Genomic DNA, 6,272 nt, shown 5'->3' on the forward strand with positions numbered 1-6,272 from the left:
CATGTCCAGTGTAGAGCCAAAGTTCAGGATTATGACATAAGGAATATTAAACTTCTTTTGTTAAAAACCATGTTGATGATCTCAAGATTAAATGAGAAAGAACACTTAAGTTGTACATATGAGATGCACATAACATTGAAATTATGATACATTGGATATGGTCCATGTTGTAACTACGATAGAATGGAATAAAATTAGTTGAAAACGTCAATTTACCATGTTAAATAGAACATTAGATATTGGATTGAGAGGTTACCTTTCTCCCACATGAATAATACTTTTTGATATCCAATTTTATTTAAAAGCCTATGAAAAATGAATATGACCTATGAATAATGTGATCAAAGACAGATAGAATATAACTTTGAAATAATATAACTAAGATATGAAAACACAACAAGAGTAAGAATTAATTAAAACATAATGTGTTATGTCGAATGATAAAAACATGGGGTTATTTGATCAAAAATATTTTTAAAAACCTAATTTTTGAAATTTGATCTTATATAATTTTTTTGGTCTCATTTGAGCAAAAATACCCTCATTATTTTCATGTAAATATAATTATCTCTTTTAAAATCTACCTATAAATTGATAAATGACATTTATATATAAAAAAAAAAAGGGGTTTTTTTTCAAGAAAATTCACAATTTTGAGATTGTTTCGTAACTTTCGACTAACCAAATATCTGTACAAACATTGGTAGGCACGATAATTTGGGATTTTGGTTGATTAAGAATATGATATTCATCATTGCAGGGGTCTGTTGACCAAGTAACATGTGCCATTTCCCAAAAGGCACGGGTCAAAAAGAGGGTGGTCATTTCAAGAGGACACCCACTGACATTACTGCCCCTCTTGGGATGAGGCCTATGCTAACAGTCGTGACGACTCAGCAACAAGCCCATTCCACCAACCTTTTTTGATATACAACGACCAAAGCATTAATATGAGATGACTGACATTAAAATAATGAATTCACAACATCCCCCCATGATTGCTATTCCAAAGACCCATTATCAGGTAAATCAAACATTTATGCTCGTCCATATGGCAATCGGCCACGATCGTCGCCCCATGCCCATGCCCATGGCACAATAATCATAAATAGGAATTGACAATGAATCCTTTATAAAATAATGTAGACCCCTCAATGACATGTGAAATTAGACTCGCCAAACTGACCCAATAAAAAAAAAGTCACTAGAGATAGGTCAAGGCAAGAAATTTCACCATTTCTAATTTCCATTTTTTTTATCCGACTGTCTTGGTCGTCGGAGAGGGATTTTTTACCCAACCTGCCTCCCCCACTCTTAAAGTCGGTTGTTGTGTTGCAGGCCGTACATAAGAGTTGGTGCTTTAGGCCCCTCAGCTCTGGGCCTAAAGCACAATTCTCCCTTTAAAATATGTGTGGACTAGACATGCATGATCAGTATAAGAAAGACACCCACCCTCCAAATCCCTCCGGAGTTGAAAATCCATACCCATTCCCATTCCCATTCCATTACAACAAATGGATCTCCAACCATTCTGCTCAGAATGAAGAAGTCTGTTACAAGATAATTCCTATGGTTGATGTTGGGAAAGCCGCTAATCGAGATAAGATGCAGTCCATTTTCCAAGAATGGCTGAAAGGCTAATGTCTTTACAAGGGTTTGATAATTGAAGCTCTCAGTTCAGGAGACTCCTACTAGATGTGGGCAAAAAATCCAACTCTATTTGTTGGCCTCAAGTACACGATCAAATGCAAATCAAGCAATTCATCCGATTCTTAAACTGAACAATTTTTATGTGGGATTTCTTGGACAAAGAAATCATTAGCCAAATGGGTGCAGAAGGCCTAGAAACTGCTGGATGGATTCAGAGAAGTTTCTAAGCCAAATTGACTTTTGGAGAAGGCTCCTCACAGAAATTCCAAAAGAAGTAAGGTGGGCACTCCAGTGGTTTATTTCCATTCCTTTTTAAGGATGTTGTTGCAGTTTCAGACTTAGTTTTTAGTTTTCTAGAAGCTAAAATGACAAAACTTGAGATCCAATTTTTTAAGCCTCTTGCTATTCAGAGACCGCACAGAGGATTATTGTTCTCTATCTGTCTTCTTACATATGTCTTTATGTGTTACCATAAAGGAGTGGTAGTGGTGGTGAGGCTTCGGATATTCCTTCATCCATCTGTCTTAGCTGCAGCTGTGATATCCAAATAAACAAGCTCTAAATAACTTTACACAATCATTTGGAATACACAGCAAGAGTTGGAAGAAGAAATGATCTATCTTCTGATGTTGTTGATGCCCCTACTTGTTTGATTTTCCGGGGCAACCTGAACCGAGGAGAATAACGAAGGAGGCTGCTGCTGCTGCTGCCCCCACCACCGGTGCCAGAATTATGGTTGTGGAAGGTTTGAGAAAGCCGTGACCTACAGAGATAATTCAAAAAGAGTTAGAAATTCTTCATAACTCCACATTATCAAAAAGGTGAGATTCAGCAATCTCCAATGAATGGGTGGAATAGAGCCAGGAGTACAGAGAAACCAACATTATCTGAACTCCACCCTCTTGGCTTCCCCAGCTTCTCCTTTCTTAAGACATTCGGATAAAGCTTAGAAAGGCCATGAGGGAGAGAGTTCAGATAAAGTCAATTTCTCTTGAACAGCACATTGACCCTCCATTTATGCTATCATCAAGGAACAGTCTCTTCTTGAAGCGAGAAGAGGAAGAAAGAAGTACATGATCAACCCCATTTATAGAGGGTGGGAAGGTATTCAAAGCCAAAAGCCTGCGATCTCTCTGTACAATTTCCAATATCCTATTGGTAGGGATTCTACTTCTTTGTTTTTCACGCCCAAATCTTTGGTGCATGAAGTTGCCAAGCAATTGTATCGAAGTTGCAAGGCAATAGTATAGTACACGTTAAAAATAAGTACCGAGGCTTAATCACATGTAGTACAATTGCTTCTTTATGCCCACTATGCGCAGTACAATGACTGCAAAGGGGAAGAAGAGACTGATCCAGTCCGAGTAGCCAATGAATGTAGAGGTAGTGGAACTGTTGATTCCAAGGAGATCAACCCACCAAAACAACATCAATGAGGGGGGGTTGTCCTTTTATTAAGACAAACTTATCTGGGAAGCCCACAATGCTTGTCCTTTTCTGCTTGGAGTTTTGACATCCCCTTGGCCAGGATGAGCTCCTCTGTGTTCTTGTTTTCACAGCCGTTCCCATATCCATAGGTTCAGAATGGAAGTTCCAAGTATTTAACTGCCGGCTCCACTAGGTTGAGCCTGAAAGGCATTGGAGAATATGAAAGAGTAGGAGGTGGCCCTCATTGGCACGAATGGGAGACAACATCAAGGACCCTCAACCTGGGTTAACGGAGAGGCCCCCCAGCATCACCGTGGAACCAAGGTTATTACCCCCTTTGTTGAGGGGAACCTCAAGCCAGAATCTCTCCCTATGTGAAATGCACTCAGACAAGGGAGACTCCTCAACTTTGGCAGCAAGGTGGGGGGATCAATCATTCAAGTGTCCTCAGATAACACTTGTCCCAAGATTCCATGGGCATTTTTGAATATCAATATTGATGGCATGGCAAATGAGACAGAAAGAACATCGCCTTACAATTTAATGGAGCCCCATTTACTACTTCAGTTTCATGAATGCAAGCTGAGTACATATATAAAACCTCTGATGAAAATGGTGTGAAGATTCAGGTTGAAAGAATGACACACAAGGCAAAGAGAGAACCGATGATACCAAATTAAGAGTGTGTGAAAAGCGGATGATTTGATTTAGATATGATCTGATTTAATATATTTTTTCTGGGTCATCCCTCAACTCTCCAACAGGAAACATGATATGGACATTATAGCTCTAATTCAATCATCACCATGTTGTTGCAGTTATGTGGGTTATCCTGATGCCTCTGGTAAAATGCCCACCCATAACCCAACAAATAAAGTACATTACAGTCTATTTTAATAAAGCACGTTACGGTCTGTTTCAGGGATTGGCTACTTTCTCAGTAATTTTGGCCGTGTACATTCCCAAAACGGGTATGATCAGATCAAGTTGATTCAATAATAGACACCTGTTTGCATTCCAAACTTCTTTATCCTTTTAGGGCCTATACAAAAGAGAATCTAGTACTTCATGGTCATGAATATCTGAACAGGACGAATCACCCCGTTCCTTTGGAATAAAACAATTAGAATTACGCTCGGTCACCTACAATGCCACAAAAGGTTTCCATTTCAGCAGCCTCTATATTCTCCAACAAGCCCCAAAACTTTCAATTCAAGGATTATAGAATATGGTTCGCCAAGACAAACATGCTTATAAATTAAACCTCACCCACATATCCTAAAGCACAAATGACTAGGCATTTTTAAGTCAACACACTACATGATGCAGGAACATCTATCACTCATTTAAGCAATCTCATAATAAAATAAAACAGAAGACAACCTGGTTAGTTTGCAACTTATTAGATAAAGGGCAGTCCCAAAGGCAAGCAAAAATTCTATTCTATTCTACTTTCCGAACTTCCAGTGCTTTTGGCATAATCATCAGTTTATCAAGCCTTGTAACTACAACAACCTGTAGTTGGGTTCTCGTGCACTATCCACGGCTCATCTAGGGTGGTTGAAAAAAATTTGAGGCCAGAGATAATATGTTCCCTATCTTCTTTTTCCTTTAAAAACCTAATCATATTTTGCTAGACAAACAGTGGATTTGTTATCATAATCTTCCATCTGAGACAACCATTATTATCAAGAAGCACACATTGACATGCAGATTTGGATGATCTTTCACACTTACAATCCTTGGAAACAAACATGGATCAAGCCTAATGCATATAATATTTAAAGCACTCTAGAATGATTGGGCCGATTTTCTCACAATAGTAATTAATATATAGCAGGGCAAATAACTTATTTTCGTCAATCAAGCCTCCAACTGAAGGAAAGAAACATGTACAATATGACTAAGCCACTACAGCATCGAGGGACAATACAAGAGCCAATAACAACAATAACAACTGTGCTGAGAAAATCATGTGAACTAACCAAAAATGAAGGTATCCTGCACAAGTAGGCAGAATACTTAATTGACAAGAAATCTTAAACATAATAAATTCCAATTTATTTAAACTTCATATTTACTTGAAAGGGTTAGTCTTGTATGGTCCACAGATTGCCTTGTCCTGGGATGCTGGTTAGGTAATGGGATCTGTATTGAGGTCATTATTCTCACTGATGGTTTGATTGTCTGCAGCAAGTGGAGCTGAGGAGACTGAAGGTTACACCTGCTGCTGGAAATACGGTTGTGAGGCCTTTGAATTGGGTAGGATCTGTAGGTTTGAGAAGTCAGGAAACTGTCTAACAGTGACAATCACAAAATAGATAGAAATTCTTAATATTCTATATATCACATGGTCATGTTACTGAAGTTGTCAAGTAGTGATTTGTTGTTTATTCCCAAGGGAAAAAAGAATGGAAGTAGTCCAAATCCCACAAAGGTGACACAAAGACACCATAGAATATTTAATATTACATCTATGTCCAGCTTCTGTTTACAGGATTGCCGACATCTTAAATATTGAAAAAGCCCTACAATTTCTTCAAATAAATGTTCACAAATGCCTAATAACTAGTTCTTTAAAAATTAAGAAACAAAAAACAAAAATAAAATAAACTATGAATTAAAAAAATAAAAAACACAGATGAACGCTAGCCATAGCGGCCACCATGTCTTTCTTTTGGATTGAAGAGGTATTGGCAGGATGAAGGAAGTCACCATAACCTGTACCTAAAAATACAAAGATGGTGAATGCCATCAATCATAGAGATGGAATTGTTACAGATGGGCAGACCAAGATTGGTGCCATTAAAATAAACCAACTGCCAGAGCACCCAGTAGAATAGAGAGAGAAAATCCAACATTTTCTGAAATCTTCCCTCACGGCTTCCTCAGCTTCTCCCTTTTCTCTAGATGTTCAGACAAGCTTAGAAAGCCAATGAGGGAGAGAGTTCAGAAAATGCCAGTCTCCCTTAAACAGCACATTTTCATTTATGTTCAGTATTGGGGCTAAAACTTTTCTTCTTGTAGGGAGAATTGGAGAAAAAGGGACTTGAACCCATTCATATAGGGTGTGAAGGAATAATAATCCAAGAGCCTTCGTAACAAAAGATGAGATTTCTCGGTACAATTTCCAACATACCATGGCAAATATTCTGACTTCTTTGGTTTTTTCACCAAATCACTTTGGTTGATGA

This window comes from Vitis vinifera, chromosome 14 (genome assembly GCF_030704535.1).
Source record: "Vitis vinifera cultivar Pinot Noir 40024 chromosome 14, ASM3070453v1".
Classification (NCBI taxonomy): domain Eukaryota; kingdom Viridiplantae; phylum Streptophyta; class Magnoliopsida; order Vitales; family Vitaceae; genus Vitis; species Vitis vinifera.